Source organism: Dipteris shenzhenensis, chromosome 6, assembly GCF_047967505.1.
Source record: "Dipteris shenzhenensis isolate YYH24624 ecotype China chromosome 6, Dip_SZ_1.0, whole genome shotgun sequence".
Taxonomy (NCBI): Eukaryota; Viridiplantae; Streptophyta; class Polypodiopsida; order Gleicheniales; family Dipteridaceae; genus Dipteris; species Dipteris shenzhenensis.
Window position 1 is genome coordinate 21446090 of NC_141601.1, and position 12047 is coordinate 21458136.

The window sequence follows — 12047 nt, forward strand, 5'->3', positions numbered from 1 at the left end:
AGGGTTAGATCCCCTAACCCTAACCCTAAAAGGGTTTGTATATATTCTATTTTTTCAACTAATTCTTGTGTGTACAGTTAGTCATTTGTGGTGTGCTCTCTAGCTGTGCCCTCTCTCCTCATCTCCACTCTTCTCCTCTCCCCTCTTCATATTTTGTCAAAAATCACTTCATATTCCCTCTCTTGAGTCTCTCTTCCCTTTTCTTTCTTTCAAAGCCTTAAAAGTTCTTTCTATTCGGCCGCTCATTGCACACACATGGTCCATCCATTTACCAAGCCACTAAGAGAGTTAATTACCCTCTTTTAGCCAAAATCTATGAGTGGTGGATCGTTGATGAAGGTGGAGTCTTGAGGGAGCATCCTACTCAAGCAAAATTAGCATGGGTGGAGGGTAGTTTTAATGATAGTTTGACCCCCTGTTAGTTTTTTGCCCATAACTTTCCACTAGATAGTCTGATTTTGATGAAACTTATATCACCACAAAGCTCTCTTCAAGGTGCATTGTTGATATGATTAGACCTTGAATTAGATACTACAATAAAAAGTTATGAGCCTATATGTTTGACAGTCTGTTTTCATAACAGTTTTTACTTCCATCTAGTAAACCGCCCATAACTTTCTGGCTACTTCTTTGTTTCTTCCAAAATGTATATCAACACGAAGCTCTCTTTAAGCTGCATGTCTCTATGTGATTAAACCTTGAATCAAATACTATAGCAAAAAGTTATGAGTCTCTATGTCAGACAGTCTATTTTTATGCAACTTTTTGGCTGCTTCTTTGTTTCTTACGAAACATATATTAGAGCGAAGCCCACATCTCTATATGTTTTGAATCTTTGATATCATGTCTCTAATGAAAGTTATAGGCCTCTGTGTCTAATGACAATTTGCTGAGTGTTTTGAGCTAAATTGTAAAGGTATCTATGAAGGAGGTGCAATGTTTCCTCAAAACCTACCCATCTTGACCCAATCACACCCTTCAAACTCCTCAATATCAGTTCATTTCATGTTGAGCTGCAAGATCTTCTTTCAACAAAGTATCACTCTTATCTTTGGCACAGACCGGCTTGCTAATGGCCTCTGCTGATCCTTTCCTTCTCCCTATTCTTGAGTACAACATCACTTGGAATGTTACCATCTTCATTCTCATCTAAGGGAGGAAAGTATGGTGTGGTATCTTCATTCTCATCTAAGAACGTCCCTTTCTTAATGGATAAACATCTTTGTCACTCAATTCAAAAGCAGTAAGAAGTGAAGAGGTTCGTAAAGTTTATTACCCCCAACTTCATGTCACAGTTGGCACACAATCCATACACATGAACTTATCAAATGATCCCACTGTTCGGTATGCACGTAATCCATGAACTTATCAAAATATCCCACTATTTGGTATGATCCCATGGTTTGGTATGAACTTATCAAATGATCCCACTTTTTGGCATGCACATGAACCTATTATATGACCCCACTATTTGCACACAAGCAATGTGAGAATGCACTTGAAATTATCCACATAATGTTTTAAGATTAAAAGAAATGAATGTAAGAGAATTTAACAAGCATCAATAAGATCGACTATCCACAAAATGTTTCAAGATTTATATTAATATCAAGATGTAGCTTGTCTTGACACAACTTGCTTGTCTAGTTTTTTTTGCATGGTTACAAAAGCCTTCTTATTGGGCCTTTGGAAAGGCTTTGCACTATCATGTGGTGTACTTTTCCTACCAAGGCGATGTTCCATAAATGGATTCTTTCGAATAATGCTATTATCGGAACCATCTTCCACAACTTGGAAATCAAGTACACAATCTCTCACCTCGCTAGTAGCTTTTACATCACAAAATTGATGCTTCATTTGCCTCATTAGGGATGCTAGATGATGAAGGATACTTATTTCATTACAGGTACAAGTAGTCAATTGAAAGATTAGAGGCTCACCTTTTTTGCGGAAAAAAAAGGCTCTCCTAATTTTTATAGCAACACTGACATAGAAATGAACACATCACTACTCACCTATAGTCACCATTTCCCAAGCGAGTCACTCCATTTTGCAAGAAGCATAGGAAGTGCTCATGAATATTTTGCCTAATATGAGATTCAATTCAATAACTATTTTCACTTCCATACAATACAAAACATGCCACTTGAATCTTTCCTAGAAGTAGCCATAGGAGCAAATGTCCCAAATTTTGGGGCACGGCCTAATCTGAAAGTTGCATTCCAACTAAAAGTCCAACTAGTATTAGGATCAATTGGCACGTAAGTCAATAGAATACCCATTAGGAAAAAAGGAAACTCATTTTGGGGCCTTTTAGCTTAGAACGAAAATAGCCATCCACCAATCAAAGGAGGGCCAACATAACATTGAAAAAATACAAAAAAGGTAGAAAAAAGAAATATTGTCAAGTTTGCATTCAATGAGGATACTTGACCTACTTTATTATATCTAATGCACAGTGTAGAATTTGATACTTCTAACATCACTGGCATGTTCGGAGTGGCCCAAAACCCCCGAAACGGCCTTTGAAACATTGAAAACGGGCACTCGGAGGCCCGAAAAAGGCCTCGCAAAAAAAGTGTACTGAAGAAAGCGATTTGACAAGTTGGCCCATCGCTTTCTTCAGTACACTTTTTTCATGGGGCCTTTTTAGCCTTTTCCAGGCCTCCAGGTGCCCGTTTTCAATGTTTCAAATGTTGTTCTAGGGGTTCTGGCCCTCTTCGGACATGCTGGTGATGTAAGAAGTACCTAATCATACACCATGCATCAGTGGAGTTATGTCATATTTTAGTGTTTTAGAGGAAAGAAAAATGAAGAAATTGTGAATTTCTCTCAGGGCCCCAAAAAGAGCTCCCTTTTTTCCTAATGGTTCAACCATGGCACTTTTTCATTTGCATTGTCAAATACTATTTTGTGCACTTGCCTGGGAATGCTAGCCATGCCATCAATGAATTCTTTGAAATTTATGTCTTACTCTATCAAAATAGAGTTTCCTTAGCCACACGGTGTATACAACAAGACATATTGTTTTAAAATAAACACACAATGAGTTTGAGAAGCTTCTATTTTATGTCGTACTTTCGGGATCCCCTAGCACGACAATGCACAAATTATCTTCTTTGGGATGCCAACATAGGAATCTGTATATGAACATGTCCCACACGTCCTATGTCATTTTGAACAAAGCATAGGAATCTCTCGAGTGTGTGTGGTCTCACTTGCTGCTCTACCCTACTCCCTCACCTTTTGTTTCCAACCAAAAACAAATGACTTGTATATTTCCTAGAACTATCCACAAGCAAAGGTTCCATATTTTGGATGGGATAAAATTGAAACTTCTTTTCCAAGATATAAACACACCTTGTACATAGATATGTGGGCATGTATTATACTGGAAGACCATACTCCCAATTTTGTTGGGCTTGCACAAGTGCATATATTTTTTGTTTTTATACTAGTAGGTAGTTTTCCCATGTAGTGCTTGAAGATAGAAATTTGTATAGGGTTGATTGCTACATGTTTCTCAGATTCCCCTTCTAAGATCGATTCCATATCTTCTACAAGTACGTACAAGCCCACAAGAAAACACATTTAAATGTATGTTTCTACACATTGCCTCACCTTGTCTCTGAATCTACTAAAGAACACCTAGTACATGAACTGGAAAATTATGCAATTCACCTCCAAGTCCATCTGGACTTGATGCCATATCAGTATCATGTGACTCCTTCTTTGAATGGTAGGAAACCTTCTTGTCTTTTCCTTGAAGGTGGAAATCCTTGCTAGGGCATTTACTATGTCTAGTCTTTAAGACCCCTAGAAGAGCATTCTGCTACAAGTATGCACAACTCCATTAAATGAATGAAAACTCCTATAAGCAATTGGACACATGCATGTAGGGGGCCTACAAGACCAATTGCTTCATCCAAGTATGACATCATTGAATTCAATATCATTTCTCTCTTATGTGGGTCCTTAGTAAGTATCTACATGAAGTTTAAGCCAAGCACATGTGGACATGAAGTTTAGGCATTGGACCATGTGTTGATCTCATTGCAAAAGAGAATAACATAATTTCATGAGTATATTATGCTTACATTTATCTAAATGTTTGTCTAGGCATAGCATCAAGTCATGTACATGGACTCTTGTTGTTAGAGCATGCGATGAAGAGGTAGCACCAAGTTCGTCTTAGTATAATAGGTTGCAGCATTTGTGAAGGACTCTTTACACCTCCAAGCCCTAAAGAAGCATGACTTTGATTTGATTCTTGCACACATTCCCTTTCTTGGACCAAGTATAACTACAACAAGCCCATTTGGAGATGGCATTGTACATGGTATAATGGCAGCCTTCATTACCTCAATCATGATGATACACGTTCCTACTTTCCACATGCACCTTGCCGATGATTCATAGGCTAAACCCTTGGGAATAGTGAATGGCGTGTCCACAAAGATCACAGGAGTCCGCTTTTCCCTTCAATTCACAATCTTGGATCGCCCCAAAAAATCCTCCCAAGTCTTATTGGGATGTCCTTGGTTATGGGAAGCATCAGTCCTCCATGACTAGGGAACTGATAGACTGACAAATCTAGAATCGAGACACTGCAGTCAGGGTGATTGTGGGGACAGGAGCTATTAAACCAATTGTGCCTAGAGCATTCGATGACACATCTTCAACAACAATCTCAAGCAAATCATCTCCCTTGCAACAGCATGCCATAGCAGGTTACTCACAAAGCAATGTCAATAACTGGATACAAACATTGGCAACCATCGACAACTGCCATTCATTAGACCCCATCTTCTCCCAGATCGATGCTAAGGTGCTATAGGTAGATCCTCCACTCCAACATGAAGAACCAATCGATCTAGAGATGCCATTCTTTATGGCTGACCTCGAGTGGGATAATGAACTTGAAGAAGGTATCCATACAAATGATGACAAAGATTTTCCTTGGGACCTTGAAATAGAGGCTGCGAATGCTGAAATTGAAGGTCAAATCTTTGATAATGACTTAGCCATTCTGCATGCCCTAATGGCAGTTGAGCTCCCAAAAGTTGAACCTCCAAAGTTGAATAACAATAGAAGATCCCACAAGAAAGCTGGAGGAAATCGTAGAAAAGCCAAGGCAGAGCACTTCAATTAATTCAAATGAGTCCAATCAAGGATCACCAAATTGTACCTTGAAAAGTCAGCTCCCTCAAAATCGGAATCACTGCCTCCCCTGAGGGACTGAAGGAGTGTGCGCAGCACATGAACCCTTACTTGGAAACACCTTACCAGTGGAAAAATTACCCCACAGTTCCCAATGATATCAGCCACATGTGCGGATGAAGCTCAATCAAGAGCCTTCAGAAAAAAAAGTCAAGAAGAGCCTTAAAAATTAATAAATACAACTATGCCACCTAGTACACATGACACATGTCAGGCTAGTTCAACCCCATCACAGGCCGATCTTCGAGAAGTGCCGGAATACTTCAAGAATTATACAAGTGGTAGTGCACCAATAGCAATGCCAAGACCACTCAGAGAATCTGAAGTTCAAGAAACCGATAGCATTGGAGAAACTCCAATCTATGAGGGACCAGCAAAAACACGCACAATAAACCTCGCCCTTGAAGGAGGAAGAAAATTTGGTTTTCATTGGGAAACAGCTTCGTCAAGAAGATGAAACCACACTCAAAGAACTCCTAATGGAATACCGTGACTGCCTAGCATGGTCATACAAAGAGATGAAAGGAATTTCACCAGAAGTGGCAGTACATACGATACCTATAAGGGAAGGTGCTCACCCTAAGGTATGTGGACCTTATCGCAAAAATCCTAAATATGGCACCATGGTTTATGACGAGCTAGAAAAACTCCTAGATGCCAAATTCATCTACGAGATAGAGCACACTGATTGAGTTTCATCCATTGTCATTGTACCTAAATGCAACAAGAAGCTCAGAATATGCATAAACTTAAAAAATGTGAATGCTACCATAATTAGGGATCACTATCCCCTACCCTTAACAAAAACAGTGTTGGAAAAGGTGGCAGGATCCGAAATATATAGCTTCTTGGATGGCTTTAGTGGCTATAACCAAGTGGAAATTGCTCCTTAAGACCAATCAAAAACAACATTTGCTCTAGAATGGGGTATTTTTGCATATAGAGTCATGCCATTCGGCCTTTGTAATGCCCCGGCCACATTCCAGCGAGTCATGTTCACAACTTTCAAGTCATAAGTTTTTACATGTGTTCTTGGATGATTTATGCATCCATTCAAACAAACAAGACCACTTCAAATGTCTTAAAGCAGTACTAATCAAATGCAAGGAGTATGGCATCTCCCTAAATCCAACAAAATGCTAGTTCATGGTCACCCACGGAGTTGTTTTGGGACACATCAACTCTCAACATGGGATTGCAACTGACATGGACAAATCAAAATCATCATGGAATTGCCTCCTCCTACAAATTCCAAAGGTTTACAAGTCTTTATGGGACATGCCGGAGATTTATATTGTGGTATGCCATGATAGCTAGACCACTTTACAAATTATTAGTGTTCTTATGGACCGAAGAGTGCGACCAAGCCTTTGAGCTTTTAAAGTGGTGCCTAATCACAGCACCCATCCTTATATCTCCCAATTGGGATATTGATTTTCATGTACATACTAATGGATCCAAGTATGCAATTGGGAGTGTGCTTTGTCAACCTGGTGAACATAAGAAAGACTACCCCTTCTACTTCGCGAGTCAACAACTCAATGATGCATAGATCAACTATACAACCACAGAAAGAGCAGCCCTAGCAATGGTGTATAGTGTAAAGAAATTTCGGCACTATCTATTGGCAAATGATTTTGTCTTTTACACCGACCATCAAGCATTGATTTATCTTGTGAACCGTTTGTGTACAATTGGAAGAATAACCAGACAGCTACTCTTGCTTCAAGAATTCAACTTCAAAATAGTGGTCCGCAAAGGTGCCCAACACTACATTGCTGATCACGTGTCTGGTGTCAAGTCGGGAGAAGAAGCCACTAGAGTAGAAGACAAATTACCAGATGCCACACTATTTCAAATAGATGACGTTCCAGAATGGTGCAGAGATATCATTGGGTACTTGATGGTAGGAAGACCACCCCCTGACATGAAAGTAGTAGATGCTAGAAAATTGATTCTAAAGACTGCACCCTATCAACTCATTGCAGGACAATTGTACAAGATGGGAAAGGACCAGATATTAAGAAGATGTGTAATGCCTCATGGGATCGTGCCAATCCTAAGTGAAGTCCATGAAGGCATTGCAGGAGGACACTTCCAATGGGAAACCATAGTAAGAAAAGTTCTCCTTGCAGGCTACTGGTGGCCAACACTGTGGGCAGATGCTTATGAATATGTAAAAGGCTGTGATGTATGCCAATGGACTATTAAACCACAACACAAAGACTTCAATCCCATAACACCAGTTGTTGCACAAAAACCATTTGAAAAATAGGGGATTGACTATGTGGGTCCCATACATCTAGCAGCAAAAAAAACACAGGCGTGCTACATCATTGTGGCCACTGATTACTTTACAAAATGGGCTAAAGCTAAAGCAGTCAGAAAGGCAGATGCCAGAAGCACAGCAAGATTCTTATACAAAAATATGATCACCCAATTCGGATGCCACGTTGAAATTGTGTCGGATAGAGGCACACATTTTGTCAATGAGCTAATCCAAGAACTCTTGTCTGGCTTCATGGTAATCCATAGAAAAAGCACACCCTAGTACCCCCAAGGGAATGGGATTGGATTGAGGAGACAAGCGAAGAGGAGGAAGAGAAATACCAAAAAGAGAAGAGGTGAGTCTTCTTTCTTTCACCAAATCTCGTTTTTTGTCCTCAACCTCTGAAAATCAAGCATGAAAATTAGCACATAGCCTTAACAATACAAGGAGAAACATGCTTCAACACTCACAAAATGAAATCTCACAAAAAATGAACCTACATTGCTTAAAGAGACTCACCTTCTTAAAAAACTTCTTTTCACACAAGCAGAGAGGGAGAAGGGTGGAGAGGGAGCACAAGTGTTAGGAGAGGGGCTGGGTAGGGGTGAGGAGTGGAGAATAGAGAGGAGGAAAGCAAAGCATTGAATATAATGTGGGAGGAGAGATTTTGCTTTTCTTGCAATAGAGATGCTGAAGAAAGCATCGTGCGGGGTTTCGAGTTTAAGCCCCCAGCATCACTATACAACGACGCTAGTCAATCGCTATATAATGATGTTTATATCCAAAAAGCATCGCTATATAGCGATGGAATAGTGCAAAGCATCGCTATATAGTGACGGTTCAGGGCACTTATTGTTAGAAGAGAGAAAAGGAGCTCATGGGTGGCTATTTTTTGGATCTTTATAGATTTCCTTGCAGCTCATGTTGTGATTTTGGAAGTGTGCTAATGGAAGGGACGAGTGGAAGCTCGTCAAATGATGTGCCAACACCCGGGAGCACAGAGTGGCTTATGGAGAGGTTGTATTGTCATTGCACTCATTGCAAGCAAGAAGTACGACATCAACGTCGTATTATCATGCGCCACTTGTGGATGTGGGGAGGAGCCCGAACTAGTACCCATCACTATTGTTGCATGTGGTGATGGATCATCGGTAAGTCAATGCTATTTGAGTTCGTGGTTAATATTGGATACCATTATGACACGAAACCTTGAGACAAGATCCTATATTTACACAAAATCTTGAAATAGGATGAGAAGGGTGGCGAGGGTGCACATATACCTTCACACTTTAAGCAAGACTATCATCTCTTAGATGATGACGAGGGTATGGTGGACATGATGGATTCTAATTTTAGGGGCACTACATCACATGTACATGTGATGTCAGAGTCTGAGGTCAAAATGCGAGAGTTGCAATCAACACAGTTGTACGAGGGTGCTAGGATGTCTAAACTATGAGCATGTCTCTCAATCTTGAATCTGCAAGCAAAGTATGGGTGGTCGGATACAAGTGTCTCGGCCTTAATGATGTTAGCTCTTGCATTAATTTGACTCAGTATTTGGATATTATTTGTTTTAAGAATCATCATGTATGTTTGAGAATCATCATTATTCGAAGCCTTTGTATGTTTAAATTGTGACTCTCTTTTATCCTTCTCTTTGAGGTGTTCTCTCTTTTCATCTCTTTTCTCCTCTCTTTTTCTCTCTTATCTCCTCTCTTTTTCTCTCTTTTTTCTCCTCTCTTTTCCTCTATTTTCCTTTCTTTTCTCCTCTCTTTCCTTCTCTTTTTTTCTCTCTTTTATCCCCACTTTTTCTTTTTTCACTTTCTCTCTTTTTCTCTCTTATCTCGTCTCTTTTCTCCTTTTTCTTCTCTCTTTTCCTCTGTTTTTTCCTCTCTTTCCTCCTCTCTTTTTCCCCACGTGAAGCTTCAATAGCCTACTATTGAGCAAACAGATACAGACTTCTGTCACTCTAATTCAAAGAATGCAGGAGTCTGTAAATGTTTGCTCAATGTTAGGCTGTAGGATTCTAAGCTTGCTCAATGTCTTACAGGTATTCTAAGCTGTAGGATTAGTGTACCGAATCATCATTATTTGAAGGCTATGTATGTTTGAATTGTGATAGGTTGCTCTAGAAGATGTTTCCTGCACTAAATACCATGACCGCATCAAGAGATGAAGTGAAGAAGATGCTAACAACGGTGGGTATGGATTATGATGCCATCCATGCTTGCCGTTATGACTGTATTCTCTTTCGTCGTGAGCATGGAGATTTGGCTAGTTGTCCGAAGTGTGGGAAACAACCATATAGAGATGACTTGCACGGTGAGCAGATACCGGTAAAGGTCTTAAGACACTTCCCCATCATTGCAAGAATATAGCACATGTTCCAATGCAAATCCATAGCAGAGTTGATGACATGGCATGCATCTCATCGGTCCACTGATGACACATTGAGGATTCCTGCAGATTGTGTAGCTTGGAAGCACATAGACAATTAGTGGCCGAACTTTGCGAGGGAGCCACACAACTTACATCTTGGGCTCGCCATGGACGGCGTGAATCCTTTCAGATTACGCTCAACATCTTGGTCGACATGGCCCATAGTGTTGGTGAATTACAATATCCCACCATGGCTAACAATAAAGGAGCAATAAAGAAGGGACACCTCATGCTTACAGTACTTATGCGAGGGAAGTACAAGGCCAAAAATATGGATGTGTACATGGCACCTTTGATAGAGGAGTTATAGATCTTATGGAGAGGAGTGCGAGTCTTTGATATTTCTAGAGCTCCTAGACATACCAATGATATTTTGGTCAGGGATATCTTGATGTGGACCATGCATGGCTACCTAGGATATGGAGAGTGCAGAGGTACGTGATTGTGTCTATACATGTATAATATAGGATTATGCTTTTATGACTCTCTTTCGCACGCATGTCTTATACTAACACATTCATGCACGCGTGCAGGACTTGTTACAAGTGGGTACCATGCTTGTCCTATTTGTGGACCGGGTTTGAAATCGCTTGCATGATACTCCAAACATATGAGGAAAAATGTTTATGAAGGTCATGCTTGATACCTTCTGCTAGACCATCTCGCGCGTGGAGCTCAGCTTGATCCACCACCACCATATTTGAAGGCCAGTGGTTGGATTCAAGCTTGGAGGGCAAATGGAGAGGAACCTCCTCATGGTATGAAGAGGCTATCGATCTTTCACGAGCTTCCTTATTGGGGTTAGCTACAAATAAATCATCTCTTGGATCCCATGCATATCTTCAAGAATATGAGGGCTACTATTTGGGCACACTTGGTTGGTTCCAAAGACTCGAGAGGAGTGCGAGAAGACTTGCATGCTATGAATAGGATGTCTCATTTTTGGCCCCAAGTGCATGCTTTAGGCAAAGTTATCCTCCCGAAAGCAACATGGATCCTCTCTACAAGAGAGGAGGCAGTGGTCAAGACAGACATTGCCTCTTTTCAAACACCCACAGGGAACATGCATTGCTTGAAAGGAGCATTTTCAAAGGACAATAAGCTTAGTGGGCTCAAGTCCCATGATTGGCACAAGGTCTTATAGGTATTAACACACTATTCAAAATTTTTAGACTTTCTCTCCTGGTTTGGAATTTTTTTTGGAGCATATCCTCTCCACTCAACTTCACTTAGTGAGCTCAAAAATTGGGTTTTTTAGAGCACTAAATGGGTCACTTATATAAAAATATGGCCTTATTAAACTAAAAAGTCAAGTGGTGACCTCTAATTTAAAAAAAAAGGCACAATGAAGCTATAATTCTCAAACTTGTGCATGGTGCCCCCATCCAATAACTATAATAATAATAACAGTAGTCTCCTAACTCCAGTTCAATTTTAACACTATACTGATAAAGTGAAAATATGACACCATATGAAAAGAGTTTGCTAAATTCAACAAATAAGTGGTGTATAGATATACTATTAAAAAAAAAAAAAAGAGTTTATTGAATTCAGTATATAAGTGGTGTATAAATACACCCTTTTTTTGAAAAACAAAGCATACAATACATTATCTTATTGGTGGTGTATAGATACACCATTTGTATAGAAAAAAGCATACAAAACATTATCTTATGCATCTGAATCTCGTTCAAAGTCATCAGAGTCATGTAATGTATTTGCGCTTGATGGGTCAAGTCTTGCCAAATGATGTTTAATATGGACATGACTTGGATCAGGGATTGTGATACATTTTTCAACATTGTATCCATGCTTCTTTTTAAAACTTTGTGTCCTCGATTTCCAGCAATGAATAATGCTACTGACTTTCACCTCTGTTAATCCCTCATTATTTGGAACCCATTCATGCTTCTTTTGCAAGCATCCCTCATAGAGTTGTTTTATTTTCTCGGGAGATTTTTCAATGGCTTTGGTTCATACCATAAAGCTGTGAATGTTATAGGAGTTCCCTTGTCATCCCTTTCTATCTTAGCAACCTTTGCAACCCAAATTGGGCCACCTTGGTCATCCAACTCTGAACCTAGATCAGATGCCCAAACTGCAACAAATAGACCCT